Source organism: Pseudophryne corroboree, chromosome 2 (assembly GCF_028390025.1).
Source record: "Pseudophryne corroboree isolate aPseCor3 chromosome 2, aPseCor3.hap2, whole genome shotgun sequence".
Classification (NCBI taxonomy): Eukaryota; Metazoa; Chordata; class Amphibia; order Anura; family Myobatrachidae; genus Pseudophryne; species Pseudophryne corroboree.
The window spans coordinates 784,504,610-784,521,123 of NC_086445.1; the positions used below are offsets into that span (position 1 = coordinate 784,504,610).

At 47.6% G+C, this 16,514-nt stretch overlaps 1 protein-coding gene across 6 annotated transcripts in view; it reads left to right on the top strand.

Annotated features, from left to right (window-relative positions):
- The window catches only part of TBL1X (transducin beta like 1 X-linked), a 495,345-nt gene that overhangs the window by 69,711 nt on the left and 409,120 nt on the right, over positions 1–16,514 (top strand). Inside the window, exon 3 of one of the 6 annotated variants that reach the window (XM_063955517.1) lies at positions 11,080–11,207. The exons of the other annotated variants lie outside the window; for them this stretch is intronic. The gene's annotated coding sequence lies outside the window, so the exon portion shown is untranslated. The remainder of the gene's footprint in view (positions 1–11,079; positions 11,208–16,514) is intronic. 6 annotated transcript variants of the gene reach the window in all.

The following is a 16,514-nucleotide window of genomic DNA, read 5'->3' on the forward strand; positions in this document are numbered from 1 at the left end:
CTCTGGTGTGTGCTGGCATACTCTCTCTCTGTCTCCCCAAAGGACTTTGTGGGGTCCTGTCCTCAGTCAGAGCATTCCCTGTGTGTGTGCTGTGTGTCGGTACGGCTGTGTCGACATGTGGGATGAGGAAGGTTACGTGGAGGTGGAGCAGAGGCCGATAAATGGGATGTCGCCCCCTGTGGGGCCGAAACCAGAGTGGATGGATAGGTGGAAGGTATTAACCGACAATGTCAACTCCTTACATAGAAGGCTGGATGACGTAAAACAGCTGTGGGACAGCCGGCTTCTCAGCCCGCGCCTGCCCAGGCGTCTCAAAGGCCATCAGGGGCTCAAAAAAGCGCCCGTTACCTCAGATGGCAGACACAGATGTCGACACGGAGTCTGACTCCAGTGTCGACGAGGTTGAGACATATACACAATCCACTAGGAACATCCGTTACATGATCTCGGCAATGAAAAATGTGTTACGCATTTCTGACATGAACCCAAGTACCACATAAAAGGGGTTTTATTTTTGGGGAGAAAAAGCAGCCAGTGTTTTGTTCCCCCATCAAATGAATGAATGAAGTGTGTAAAGTAGCGTGGGTTCCCCCGATAAGAAACTGGTAATTTCTAAAAAGTTACTGATGGCGTACGCTTTCCCGCCAGAGGATAGGTCACGTTGGGAGATATTCCTTAGGGTGGATAAGGCGCTCACACGTTTGTCAAAAAAGGTGGCACTGCCGTCTTAGGATACGGCCACCTTGAAGGAGCCTTCTGATAAAAAGCAGGAGGCTATCCTGAAGTCTGTATATACACACTCAGGTTATATACTGAGACCTGCAATTGCCTCAGCATAAATAGTGCTGCTGCAGCGTGGTCTGATACCCAGTCAGATAATATTAATACTCTAAGACAGGGATAATAGTTTACTAACATAGAGCATATTAAAGACGTCGTCTTAGATAAAAAGGATGCACAGAGGGATATTTGCCAGCTGGCATCCAGAATTAATGCAATGTCCATTCTGCCAGGAGGTATTAGAAACCCGGCAGTGGACAGGTGATGCTGCCTATAAAAGGCACATGGAGATTCTGCCTTATAAGGGTGAGGAATTGTTTGGGGATGGTCTCTGGGACCTCGTATCCACAGCAACAGCTGGGAAGAATTTTTTTTACCTCAGGTTTCCTCACAGCCTAAGAAAGCACTGTATTTTCAGGTACAGTCCTTTCGGCTTCAGAAAAGCAAGCGGGTCAAAGGCGCTTCCTTTCTGCACTGAGACAAGGGAAGAAGGAAAAAGCTGCACCAGCAGCCAGTTCCCAGGATCAAAAATCTTCCCCCGCTTCCTCTGAGTCCACCGCATGACGTTGGGGCTCCACAGGTGGAGACAGGTGCGGTAGGAGCGCGTCTCGGGAACTTCAGGGACCAGTGGGCTTGCCCACAGGTGGATCCCTAGGTTCTGCAAATAGTATCACAGGGATACAGGCTGGAGTTCGAGGCGACTCCCCCTCGCCGTTACCTCACATCAGCCTTGCCTGCTGCCCTCGGAGAAAGGTAGTACTGGCGGCAATTCACAAGCTGTACTTCCAGCAGGTGAAATCAAGGTACCCCTCCTTCAACAAGGCCGGGGTTACTATTCCAAAATGTTGTGGTACCGAAACCAGACGGTTCGGTGAGACCCATTCTAAAATTGAAAGCCTTGAACACTTATATACGAAGGTTCAAGTTCAAAATGGAATCGCTCAGGGCGATTATTGCAAGCCTGGAGAATTTCATGGTATCACTGGACATCAAGGATGCTTACCTGCATGTCCCTATTTACCCTCTTCACCAGGAGTACCTCAAAATTGTGGTACAGGATTGTCATTACCAATTCCAGACGTTGCCGTTGGTCTGTCCCCGGCACCGAGGTATTTACCAAGGTAATGGCCGAAATAATTATCCCATACTTGGACGATCTCCTTATAAAGGCGAGGTCCAGGGAGCAGTGGTTCGGCAGAGTAGCACTTTCTCGGGAAGTGCTACAACAGCACGGCTGGATTCTGAATATTCCAAAGTCGCAGCTGGTTCCTTCGACGCGTCTACTGTTCCTGGGTATGGTTCTGGACACAGAACAGGATAAAAAGGGTTTCTCCCGGAGGAGAAGTCCAAGGAGTTGTCGTCTCTAGACAGAGACCTCCTAATACGTATACAGGTGTCGGTGCATCAGTGCACGCGAGCCCTGGGAAGGATGGTAGCTTCTTACGAAGAAATTCCATTCGCCAGGTCCCATGCAAGGATTTTCCAGTGGGATCTGTTGGACAAGTGGTCCGGGTCGCATCTTCAGATGCATCGGCGGATAACCCTGTCTCCAAGGGCCAGGGTGTCGCTGTTGTGGTGGCTGCAGAGTGCTAATCTTCTAGGGGGCCGCAGATTCGGCATACAGGACTGGGTCCTGGTGACCACGGATGCCAGCCTTCGAGGCTGGGGGGCAGTCACACAGGGAAGAAACTTCCAAGGCTATGGAAAAGTCAGGAGACTTCCTTACACATAAATATTCTGGAACTAAGGGCCATTTAAAATGCCCTAAGTCAGGCTAGACCCCTGCTTCAACACCGGCCGGTGCTGATCCAGTCAGACAACATCACGGCGGTCGCTCATGTAAACCGACAGGGCGGCACAAGAAGCAGAATGGCGATGGCAGAAGCCACAAGGATTCTCCGATTGGCGGAAAATCATGTGTTAGCACTGTCAGCAGTGTTCATTCCCGGAGTGGACAACTGAGAAGCAGACTTTCTCAGAAGACACGACCTCCACCCGGGAGAGTGGGGACTTCATCCAGAAGTTTTCCAAATGATTGTACACCGTTGGGAAAGGCCACAGGTGGACATGATGGCGTCCCGCCTCAACAAAAAGCTACAAAGATATTGCGCCAGGTCAAGGGACCCTCAGGCGATAGCTGTGGACGCTCTGGTAACACCGTGGCTGTACCAGTCGGTGTATGTGTTCCCTTCTCTGCCTCTCTTACCCAGGGTAATGAGAATAATAAGAAGGAGAGGAGTAAGAACTATACTCATTGTTCCGGGTTGGCCAAGAAGAGCTTGGTAACCAGAACTCCAAGAAATTATCTCAGAGGACCCATGGCCTCTGCCGCTCAGACAGGACCTGCGGCAGCAGGGGGCCTGTCTGTTCCAAGACGTACCGCGGCTGCGTTTGACGGCATGGCGGTTGAACGCCGGATCCTGAAGGAAAAGGGCATTCCGGAGGAAGTTATCCCTACGCTATTTAAAGCTAGGAAAGAAGTGAACGCAAACCATTATCACCGCATATGGTGGAAATATGTTGCGTGCTGTGAGGCCAGGAAGGCCCCAAAGGAGAAATTTCAGCTAGGTCGATTTCTGCACTTCCTACAGTCAGAGGTGACTATGGGCCTAAAATTGGGTTCCATGAAGGTCCAGATTTTGGCTCTATCGATTTTCTTCCAAAATAGAACTGGCTTCACTGCCTGAAGTTCGGACTTTTGTTAAGGGAGTGCTGCATAGTCAGCCCCCGTTTGTGCCTCAAGTGGCACCGTGGGATGTCAACGTGGTGTTGGATTTCCTGAAGTCGCATTGGGTTGAGCCACTTAAATCCGTGGAGCTACAATACCTCACGTGGACAGTGGTCATGCTGTGAGCCGTGGCGTCGGCCAGGCGTATATCAGAATTGGCGGCTTTGTCATACAAAAGCCCTTATCTGTATTTATATGGATAAGGCGGAATTGAGGACTCGTTCCCAATTCCTTCCTAAGGTGGTATCAGTTTTTCATGTGAACCAACCTATTGTGGTGTCTGCGGTTACTTGGGACTTGGAGGATTCCAAGTTACTGGACGTAGTCAGGGCCCTGAAAAGTATATGTTTCCAGGACGGCTGGAGTCAGGAAAACTGACTCGCTATTTATCCTGTATGCACCCAACAAGCTGGGTGCTCCTGCTTCTAAGCAGACCATTGCTCGCTGGATCTGTAGCACGATTCAACTTGCACATGCTGCGGCTGGACTACCGCACCCTAAATCTGTAAAAGCCCATTCCACAAGGAAAGTGGGCTCTTCTTGGGCGGCTGCCCGAGGGGGCTCGGCTTTACAACTTTGCCGAGCTGTTACTTGGTCGGGTTCAAACATTTTTGCAACAGTCTACAAGTTTGATACCCTGGCTGAGGAGGACCTAGAGTTTGCTCATTCGGTGCTGCAGAGTCATCCGCGCACTCCCGCCCGTTTGGGAGCTTTGGTATAATCCCCATGGACCTTACGGAGTCCCAGCATCCACTTAGGACGTCAGAGAAAATAAGATTTTACTCACCGGTAAATCTATTTCTCGTAGTCCGTAGTGGATGCTGGGCGCCCATCCCAAGTGCGGATTGTCTGCAATACTTGTTTATAGTTATTGCTTAACTAAAGGGTTATTGTTGAGCCATCTGTTGAGAGGCTCAGTTATATTTCATACTGTTAACTGGGTATAGTATCACGAGTTATACGGTGTGATTGGTGGGGCTGGTATGAGTCTTACCCGGGATTCAAAATCCTTCCTTATTGTGTCAGTTCTTCCGGGCACAGTGTCCTAACTGAGGTCTGGAGGAGGGTCTTGGTGGGAGGAGCCAGTGCACACCAGGTAGTCCTAAAGCTTTCTTTAGTTGTGCCCAGTCTCCTGCGGAGCCGCTAATCCCCATGGTCCTTACGGAGTCCCAGCATCCACTACGGACTACGAGAAATAGATTTACCGGTGAGTAAAATCTTATTTTTTTAAGGGTAAAGTCCACATATGGGAAAAACAATTTGTGGTTGTATATTTCTCCTTCTTGCATCAGTACTATTTACTCTCAGGGAGCACGCCCACCCTTTATTGTTGACCAATCAAGCCTACATAGGTGGTCATTATTTACATGTGGAGATTCCTGTCATTCATGCTTTTCATGTTTTGTGTCAGTGAGGGGGACATGTACTAAGCAGTGATAAAAGTGGATGTTAGCCAGTGGAGAAGTTGCCCATGGCAACCAATCAGCTGCTCTGCTAATTTTATAGTATGCAAATTTTCTCCTTCGTCCTAGAGGATGCTGGGGACTCCAAAAGGACCATGGGGTATAGACGGGATCCGCAGGAGACATGGGCACTTTAAGACTTTAAATGGGTGTGAACTGGCTCCTCCCTCTATGCCCCTCCTCCAGACCTCAGTTAGATTCTGTGCCCAGAGGAGACTGGTTGCACACTAGGGGAGCTCTACTGAGTTTCTCTAAAAAAGACTTTTGTTAGGTTTATTATTTTCAGGGAGCACTGCTGGCAACAGGCTCCCTGCTTCGTGGGACTGAGGGGAGAGAAGCAGACCTACTTCTGTGAGTTCAAAGGCTCTGCTTCTTAGGCTACTGGACACCATTAGCTCCAGAGGGTCTGATCACTTGGTGCGCCTAGCTGCTCGTTCCCGGAGCCGCGCCGCCGTCCCCCTCACAGAGCCTGAAGAGAGAAGCCGGGTGAGTAGTAGAAGCAAGAAGACTTCAAAGGCGGCAGAAGACTTCAGATCTTCCTGAGGTACCGCGCAGCGGTCGCGCTGCGCGCCTTTGCTCCCTCACACAGGCGGCACTATATGGGTGCAGGGTGCAGGGGCGCCCTGGGCAGCAATAAAACCTCACTTTTGAGACTGGCATGACAGTATACATTGCATAGGCAGATACAGACCCCCGCCAGTATAAATAAAAGCGGGACCGAAGCGCGCCATGTAGGGGGCGGGGCTTCCTCCTTCAGCTCTAACCAGTGCCAATTTCTCCACAGCTTGCTGCAGAGAGGCTGCTCCTGGCCCTTCACTGCTGTACACAAGTAACAGGGTGCACGAAACGAGGGGGGGGGGGAACGAAAATTTGGTGTTGATTACTTGGTATAAAAGCGCTTACAGGTCTGGGGCATTATTTAATTCCTTCAGACCGGTGAGGCGCTGTGTGTGAGCTGGCAAACTCCTTTTCTGTCTCTCTGAAGGACCTTCCTGTGGGTCTGTCCCCTATAGCCCAGGGTGTTTGGGGGTGTCGGTAGGCGTGTGTCGACATGTCTGAGGTTGAAGGCTCTTCCCAGGAGGAGGCTGGTGTGGGAGCTGAACAGTGTGTGGGAGTGACTCCGTCTGCACCGCCGACTGCTGATTGGGTAGATATGTGGAGTGTTTTAAATGCAAGTGTGGCTTTATTGCATAAGAGGTTAGACAAATCTGAGTCTCAGAACCAAGCATTGAGACAATCCATGGGAGATGTTTTGTCACAATCTCAGACCCCCTCAGGGTCACAGAAACGTTCATTTACCCAGATAGCAGACACAGATACAAACACGGATTCCGACTCCAGTGTCGACTATGATGATGCCAAGTTACATCCTAAGGTGGCTAAGAGTATTCAGTACATGATTGTGGCAATTAAAGATGTGTTACATATCACAGAAGACCCCACTGTCCCTGACACAAGGATCTGTATGTTTAAGGGAAAGAAACCTGAGGTAATGTTTCCTCCCTCTCATGAACTGAACGCTCTTTTTGAAAAAGCTTGGGAGTCTCCTGACAAGAGACTGCAGATTCCCAGGAGGATTGCTATGGCGTATCCTTTTCCCTCGCAGGATAGGTTACGGTGGGAATCCTCACCCACGGTGGACAAAGCTCTGGCGCGTTTGTCCAAGAAGGTGGCGCTACCGTCCCCTGACACGGTGGCCCTAAAGGATCCTGCGGATCGTAAGCAGGAAACTACCTTAAAATCTATTTATGTTACTACGGGTACACTGCTCAGGCCGGCCGTGGCATCGGCATGGGTGAGTAGCGCTATTGAAAGGTGGGCAGATAACTTGTCATCTGACATAGACACCCTGGATAGGGATAGTGTGCTTTTGACGCTGGGTCACATCAGGGACGAAACGATATATCTAAGGGAGGCGGCGAGAGATATTGGCCTCTTGGGATCAAGGGCCAATGCCATGGCAATCTCGGCTAGGAGGACGTTGTGGACTCATCAATGGAATGGTGATGCTGACTCTAAAAAGGCTATGGAGGCTCTGCCCTTCAAAGGTGAAGTTTTGTTTGGTGAGGGCCTCGCGGACCTGGTTTCTACAGCTACCGCGGGTAAGTCTTCTTTTTTGCCTTTTGTCCCTCCACAGCAAAAGAAAATGCCTCAATACCAGATGCAGTCCTTTTGGTCTCATAAATTCAGGAAAGGACGTGGATCTTCCTTCCTCGTGGCCAGAGGTAAGGGAAGAGGAAAAAGATCGCCGGCTGTGGCTAGCTCCCAGGAGCAGAAGTCCTCCCCGGCTTCTACCAAATCCACCGCATGACGCTGGGGCTCCGCTGCGGGAGTCCGCACCGGTGGGGGCACGTCCTCAGCTCTTTCGTTCAAGTCTGGGTTCGCTCGGGCCTGGATCCTTGGGTGCTGGAAATTGTGACCCAAGGATACAAACTGGAGTTCCAAGACGTGCCTCCACACCGATTTTTCAAATCGGCCTTACCAGTTTCTCATCCAGAGAGAGAGGTAGTGTGTGCTGCAATACAAAAGTTGTGTCAACAGCAAGTCATTATCATGGTTCCCCTGTTACAACAGGGGAAAGGGTTTTATTTAACCCTGTTCGTGGTCCCGAAGCCGGATGGCTCGGTCAGACCGATTCCGAACTTAAAATCCCTCAACCTGTATTTAAAAAGATTCAAATTCAAGATGGAATCTCTCCGAGCTGTGATCTCCAGTCTGGAGGGAGGGGATTTTATGGTGTCAGTCGATATAAAGGATGCATACCTACATGTCCCCATATATCCTCCTCCTCAGGCGTTCCTGAGGTTCGCTGTTCAGGATTGTCACTACCAATTTCAGACATTTCACCAAAGTACTGGCAGAAATGATGGTGCTCCTGCGCAAGCAAGGGGTCACAATTATCCCATACTTGGACGATCTCCTGTTAAAGGCGAGATCCAGGGAGCAGTTACTAAAAAGCGTTGCGCTCTCCCTGAAGGTGCTGCAACAACATGGATGGCTCCTAAATTTACCAAAGTCGCAGTTGATTCCGACAACTCCGCTGTCGTTTTTGGGCATGATTCTGGACACGGAACTGCAGAGGATCTTTCTCCCGTTGGAAAAGTCTCAGGAACTCCAGAACATGGTCAGGGAACTTCTGAAACCGCCAAGAGTGTCGATTCATCACTGTACTCGAGTGCTGGGGAAAATGGTGGCGACCTACGAGGCCATTCAGTTTGGCAGATTCCATGCAAGAACTTTTCAGTGGGACCCGCTGGACAAGTGGTCCGGGTCCCATCTGCACATGCACCGGAAGATAAGCCTGTCCCCCAGGGCCAGGGTTTCTCTCCTGTGGTGGCTCCAAAGTTCTCACCTTCTAGAGGGTCGCAGGTTCGGGATCCAGGATTGGGTTCTGGTGAACACGGACGCGAGTCTCCGAGGTTGGGGAGCAGTCACACAGGGACAAAATTTCCAGGGAAAATGGTGAAGCCAGGAAGCTTGTCTGCACATAAACGTGCTGTAGTTAAGGGCCATCTACAACGGCGTTCGGCAAGCGGAACATCTTCTTCGCGACCTGCCCGTCCTGATTCAGTCAGACAACATTACAGCCGTGGCGCAAGTAAACCGCCAGGGGGGAACAAAGAGCAGAGCGGCGATGGTGGAGGCCACCAAGATTCTTCGCTGGGCGGAAAAACATGCTAGCGCTCTGTCAGCGGTCTTCATTCCAGGAGTGGACAACTGGGAAGCAGACTTCCTCAGCAGACACGATCTCCATCCAGGAGAGTGGGGTCTTCATCAAGAGGTCTTTGCAGAAGTGACAAGTCGTTGGGGACTTCCTCAAATAGACATGATGGCGTCTCGCCTCAACAAGTAGCTTCAGACATATTGTTCCAGGTCGAGGAACCCTCAAGCAATAACAGTGGACGCACTGGTGACCCCATGGGTGTTTTCAGTCGGTCTATGTGTTCCCTCCACTTCCACTCATCCCAAAGGTGATAAGGATCATAAGAAGAACAAGTGTTCAGGCGATACTCGTTGTTCCAGATTGGCCACGGAGGGCCTGGTATCCGGATCTTCAGGAATTACTCACAGGAGATCCCTGGCCTCTTCCTCTAAGAGAGGACCTGTTACAGCAGGGGCCGTGCGTGTTCCAGGACTTACCGCGGTTGCGTTTGACGGCATGGCTGTTGAACTCCAAATCCTAGCAAGAAAGGGTATTCCCGGGGAAGTCATCCCCACTCTACTTAAAGCTAGAAAGGAGGTAACGGTGAAGCATTATCATCGTATTTGGAGAAAATATGTGTCTTGGTGTGAATCCAAGAAGGCTCCTACGGAAGAATTTCAGCTGGGTCGTTTTCTCCACTTTTTGCAAGCAGGTGTGGATGCGGGCCTGAAGTTAGGCTCCATTAAAGTGCAGATTTCGGCCTTATCAATTTTCTTTCAAAGGGAATTGTCCTCACTTCCAGAAGTACAGACTTTTGTGAAGGGTGTGCTGCACATCCAACCTCCCTTTGTGCCCGCAGTGGCACCGTGGGACCTTAACGTGGTGTTACAGTACCTTACGTCACATTGGTTTGAACCTTTACAAAAGGTTGAGTTGAAATTTCTCACTTGGAAAGTAGTCATGCTATTGGCCTTGGCGTCCGCAAGGCGGGTGTCCAAATTGGCGGCTTTGTCTTACAGAAGCCCCTATCTGATTTTCCATGTGGATAAAGCGGAATTGAGGACTCGTCAACAATTTCTGCCTAAGGTGGTTTCGTCGTTTCACATGAACCAACCTATTGTGGTGCCTGTGGCTACTGAAGCCTTGGCGGATTCCAAGTCTCTTGATGTGGTCAGAGCTTTGAAAATTTATGTCGCCACAACGGCTCGTGTTAGGAAAACAGAGGCGCTGTTTGTCCTGTATGCGGCCAACAAGGTTGTCGCTCCTGCTTCTAAGCAGACTATTGCACGCTGGATCTGTAATACGATTCAGCAGGCTCATTCTACGGCTGGATTACCATTACCAAAATCCGTGAAAGCCCATTCCACTAGAAAGGTGGGCTCATCTTGGGCGGCTGCCTGAGGCGTCTCGGCATTACAGCTTTGCCGAGCAGCTACTTGGTCGGATTCAAGCACTTTTGCAAAATTCTACAAGTTTGATACCCTGGCTGATGAGGACCTCATGTTTGCTCAATCGGTGCTGCAGAGTCATCCGCACTCTCTCGCCCGGTCTGGAGCTTTGGTATAAACCCCATGGTCCTTTTGGAGTCCCCAGCATCCTCTAGGACGAAGGAGAAAATAGGATTTTAATACCTACCGGTAAATCCTTTTCTCTTAGTCCGTAGAGGATGCTGGGCGCCCGTCCCAGTGCGGACTCTTATCTGCAGTAATTGTAAATAGTTATTGCTTATGTTACACAAAGGTTGTGTTTTGGTAAAGGTCAGCCTGTTGCTGATCTCTTTGGTTCACGCTGTTAACTGGTTTTAGTTAAATGCCATGTTGTACGGTGTGTTGTGGTGTGAGCTGGTGTGTATCTCTCCCTTAGTTTAACAAAATCCTTTTCCTCGAAATGTCCGTCTCCTCTGGGCACAGTTCCTATAACTGAGGTCTGGAGGAGGGGCATAGAGGGAGGAGCCAGTTTACACCCATTTAAAGTCTTAAAGTGCCCATGTCTCCTGCGGATCCCGTCTATACCCCATGGTCCTTTTGGAGTCCCCAGCATCCTCTACGGACTAAGAGAAAAGGATTTACCAGTAGGTATTAAAATCCTATTATAATTGTACATCAATGCTGATTGGTTGCTATAGGCAACTTCTCCACTGGTTTACTTCTCCACTTTTATCACTGCTTAGTACATCTCCCCCTAAAATCCTGTGCTATTTGCTGTTTGACTGTCTCACCCTGCCCCTTTACCCGCAGTGATCATTGTAATGGGTTTTGTAAGGGACTGTTTGCACTGTCTTACAGATGCTGTTTTATGATGATTCCTCTTTGCCATAGTATGGTGTTTTCACACTAGCGCCCTGATGATATTCAGGTGTTTTTGTTTTCGGAGCTTTGACTTTTATAAAGCTATGTATGGGTTCATTTGTTGTGTGGCTTACTGAAACAACTGTTGGGTCTGACTCTTATCACATCTCCCAACAGGATCTAGATGAGCAACAGTCTGCTGTGCTATACATTCATTATGTGGCAGTACATTTCCTACTTCTGAAAATAATCTTGGAATGCTGATTGTCAAAGTACATTTGGTCTGGATTTGATTGTATGTGTATGTAAGTAATCATCAGTGAGAACTGCTGCGTTTATTACGCTTTTATAGATGCTATTCAGAAGTTGGCTCAGCTACCTTTTTTTATGTACGTTTTGTCATTTTTTTTTCCGTTAAAGGTGAATTATTTTATTATGCTGTATTGTTCTTTATTCACATTTTGATATGATCCCTGAGATCTCATCCTATAAGTTGCTGAGACTTATACCAGGACCTATAACTTTGAAGTTACCGCCACATATAGGATTCACAGGACAGCTTTTTTGTTTTCATCATTTGGTACGTGGGCACTGGATGCCATTCAACACTATTTATATTCTATTATAATTGCGGCACCATATGGGTGCCTTATATTAAATTTTTCAGACATATGCCCTCCCCCCCACACACACACACGAGTAATTATAACTCCTCAGATTTTCAGCTATATGTAGCCAAAGAAATATAAGATGTATCTCAAAGTAATGTTCAATGCTATCTTAAAACATCTTTTATTTTTTCGCTTTATTCTTCCATAAAAGTATTTTAGTTGTGCAGTGATTGATATTCGTCATGGTTCCAACTATGATGGTGTTTGTATGTTCTCCCCTTGTATTTGTGAGTTTCCTTCGGAAGCACCACTGCCATACCACAGCCATAAAACATATTTGTAGGTTAATTGAATTCTACCAAAAATTACCCTGGTGTGTTTGGGTGGCACAGAATGTAGACTTAGCGCAACTGGGACAGAGTATGTTAAGAATGATTAAACATTCTCTGATGCATGGCTGTAACTTGGGGGGGGGCTAAGGGGGCATGTGACCCGGGCGCCGGTGTTGAGGGGCACGCAATTTGCATCCACCCTGATTGGCACCGACCTACCGCTGCAGCAGTTGATGCCGGAGACATAGATCACAGGTGCAGGCAGCATGTCCGAGTCTGCCCTTCATGTGCTCCGCCTCCCTCATCTGACTGCAGCGGGACTTACGGGTATAGGAGGCAGCTGTGGAGGGACAGCGGGAAGCGCAGTGAAGAGAATGAATGAGAAGGAAGGGTTCCCTCCTGCTGCCTTCCACGGACTTTCCTCTCAACTGCTGCTGTATGAAGCCCTCCTAATGCCGGGGCTTCTGTCCAGATTCTCCTGCGGCTCTATCTCACGATGTGTGCACGGCCTGCTTTGCTGCCTGATCGGGGTTGGACATGGATCCATCGCTCGGGTTTCCATGAGGTAGCCCGCAGTCCTCTCTGCATTCTCCTGCTGTACTGTGCTTTGGTGGTGAGTCTCCAGCCCCTGTGGCTGCCCCCAGTTTTCGCTGTTAGTGTTTGTGTTACTGGACTGCCTTGTAGATGTAGCGTGAGAATTGAGGCACCATTTTGAGGCAGCCACCTTTGTGATCTGGTTGCTGCTCTGAAACCCCTGTGCCTCCCCACCTAATACACTATATTTTTGGGCCCAAGCTGCTGAACCCCACTGGATCCTAATTGCTTTCCTCACAGCTGCAGTTGGGGAGGAGGGGGGGGGGGGGGGGGGTGAAGTGTAGCATATAGGGTATTTAGTGTAGTGCAGTATATAGGGGCATGTTTTGTGGTGTGATACAGTGTATAGTGATGCAGTGCCGCGTATGGGGCATGTAGTGCAATGATTTAGTGCAACGTATGTGGACACACAGGGGGGCACGGAATAGGATATGCTGCTGGGAGGCCATGTGACAGAAGCGGGAGGGGGGCGCCAAATTCCTGCTTTGCCACGGGTGACGAAAATCCTAGTTTCGGCCCTGCCTGATGTCATTCGTATATAATAAATAAAGGATAACAACATAACATGTATATTTCAAATATTGAAAATGGACCAGTTATTGAACTAGAGCACACTGTGATAATTACCATTTGCAGTACAAAGCCCAATGACTAATCTCATAAAAACGTACTTTTTTTTTTACATCATAAATTGTTCCATTTACCGCCCTGCAGAGAAATTTATCAAACATTCGAATTGTTGCCCATTTTGCAGCCACCTCACAACACTATTCATTTTCTCTCCAAGCTGCCAAATTGGTTTTCCAGCAATTTAGACAGTGTAAACTCGAACTGTTGACCAGCGATGTTTGGAGTTTTCTAAATTCCATACAGGTTATGGAAACTACTGTTATTAATGTATGAAACAGATCCTCATTCCCATTCAGTTATGGCCCAAGCTACAGTAGTTAGCATCAGTGGGTGGGACTAGACAAACGTTTGGGCTGTCACACTTACGGATGCTCCCCATGATGGCCCAGACCGGAGGGTACCAGAAAAAATAAAATAAAAAATAGTGTCTTCATAGAATTAATAATAAGGAACAATGCCAGTAAATGCCATAACTGTGTATAAGCACAAGGACTTGGGGGCTCCACCGTCACTACCCCATGGCAGAGCTAGATTATCATTTTATGGGGCTCTAGGGAAGTAAAGATTGAGGGACCCTCCACCTTTGATCCACCCCTGCACTGTCATTATACAGCTTGTGTACGTTTATTAGCATTAATCCAACTCCACTCACTCCTCCACTAACTCCACTCAAACCTCCACCCTCGTCTACTTTTCACTCACATTTTCCCATTCCTACATACACTCACTCCTCCATACCTTACTCAACCATTTAACCAAAATCAACACACTGCCACCCTATCACCACTTATACCTCCACCACCATTAACCCTTACACCTACCCTAACTCCACCACCATTAGCCCCCACACCTCCCTCAACTCCACTCACACCTCCACTGCCATTAGATCTTACACCTCCACAATTCTAATAAAATAATAAAAGAGGATGAGATCTCGTGGTGCACTCCAGGAACTAATTAGTGCTTGGCTCTGCTGATATGTACTTTGTATTTATATTATAGAAAACATAACTTTTAATTCATTTTTATATTAAAAATTAGTAATTTATATACCAGTATTTATTCTGTGGCATTCAATTAGGCCTTATGAGGACTATTAAAACATAAGTTTTGAAGAAAGTGATCAAAAAATATAATGATTTGTCGCAGTATTCTTTATTGTCTCTATAATTTCTGTATTTCCAGTATGCTGTGGAAATTGGGTGTGAGAGTGAGTAGTTGGCACTTATATTCATTTATTCAAGATATTTATAGTGCTCATATCTCTCATCCTGGACTGCTTGCTGTAGCTCAGTGTGATATTCGTGTTTCTATTCACAAATACCAGCTAGAACAAAGTGGTGTTGTATTCTTTAAGGCTTTTTCTATTATTATTCCTCTAGATGCTTTTACACGAGAACACTTTATCTTATTGCCGCTCTGTCTATATCTGGCAAATTACTTGCAACAATGTCTGTTAGTTTTTTGTTGTATATTTATTCTCTGAGTATATTAACGTTGCATATTCATTCTTTGTCTGTGTATATTAACCATCATGACCTCTATTCATATTCCTTTACTCCATTCATATGTATACACATCTTATTTCTTTCAACAATTATTTCCTATGATATGGATTTTGTGTGTATTGATAACCTAATGTTACATCTGTCTGGTGTATCACAGGGTTTATGCAGATGGGCTCCGGTATCTTTTCCACTGTTCTTTTACTGTATGGTAATGTTCCTTACACTTGCACACTGATCCTGGGTGCCCCTATGCACGATTGCGCACAACATATTTTACATATACCTTTTTTGTGACTATATGAATAGAATCAATTCTCCCACTTAGCGGATAGTGTATTATTATGTGATGTGTTAGGCTGACTGTTTGGGTGTGTAATGGGGTGTATAACCCACTTATTTAGTAATCCATCACTCTCCTATTGTATTTGAATGCTATGCCCTGATAATTAGCCAATACAATATGACGTCCTGCTACCAGCGCTAGGAAGGGAATTGAAACAGGAGCATCTATACTTGCCTATGCCGAGGTCCTGCTAGAAATACACACACAGTAGTTGGGCACCAGTGGAGCCGTATAACGGCATTTACCAGCGGATGCTGGAAGAATAACCTTGTTATGGCAATCAACCAGTAAAATAAAGAATCCAGCTAACCGGTGAATATACGTATACCTTAAGAATACAAAGCCCATGTACCTATACAGGAAATTGGCTAATTATCAGGGCATGGCATCCATATACAATGTGGGGAGTGATGGATTACTAAATAAGGGGTAGAGTGGGACCCCAGCATAGGTAGATATATGAGCACAGGTTTCAAGAGCTTTCCTAGCACTGGTAACAGGATGTCGTAATGTATTCACCTATATGTGAAATTGGCTAATTATCAGGGCACACCTCTGCCACTCCACTCACACCTCCACCAACATTAGACCTCACACCTCCCCAACAATAGCCCTCACACATCCCCCTAACTCCCCCAACATCAGTTCTCACATCTCCCCCAAATCCATTCACAATTCTGAACCAACTATACTTACCTCTCCCTCACTGCTCTGCTCCACCCACCAGCAGCAGTCAGGGAGCATCAACTATTAACCTGACACTGCAGCACTGATTTTACCTTGGCGTTGCAATTGGGGAACAGGACATGCCCTTCATCCAGATCTTAGTTCAGGAACTGTCGGTCTCTGTGGCAGCCTCACCCTCTGGCTGTGATTGGTCAGCAGGTGGTCTCTCTGACCACGCCCTCACCCCTGCTGGCTGCTGCACATCCGGGAACTTCACTGCAGCAGCCAGGCAACTTCTCAGAAAGTGACTACAGCACTGTGCAGCCAACTTCTGGGGGTCACTGTGTGGGCAGCGGGCATAGAAGCACACAGCGAGTTTATAGGTATGTGCATGGTGCAGACTGACACCAGGCCCCTTAGGACTACTGGGCCCTCTCCATCCGACTGTACCACTTAGTTGGTAATCTGGCTATGCCCCGCGTTTCCTGCATTTGTGTTGCAGATTGCTTGGAATGGCAGACAGTAGCGCTACTGCAGAGCCACCCTGCAGCCTGTGGAGCTGCCCGGGGCGTTCTTAGGCATCATGCTAGCAGCTCTGTTATGGGACTGGTGCCATCATATGTACTATTTAAACTACTCATGCCCCCTTTGTTAAAGTCAGAGATATATATTTTGGCAGAAGATTTTTTTTTCTTCCTATGGTATTTCTAACTACTTACCTAGAATTTTTTTCTTTGTTGATCTGTGGTGCTCAATCCATTGGGGAGAAAAGCTCCATAGTAGAAACATGGATTGCTCCCTGGAAACTCCCATCACAAATGAATTAATGTAACTGGTAAGCCCACCTACTTAATAGATGTCCAATCAGGAGTGGCAATAGAGATGAATCACATCCATAATGTCCTCTACTAATTGTAGCTAAAAATAC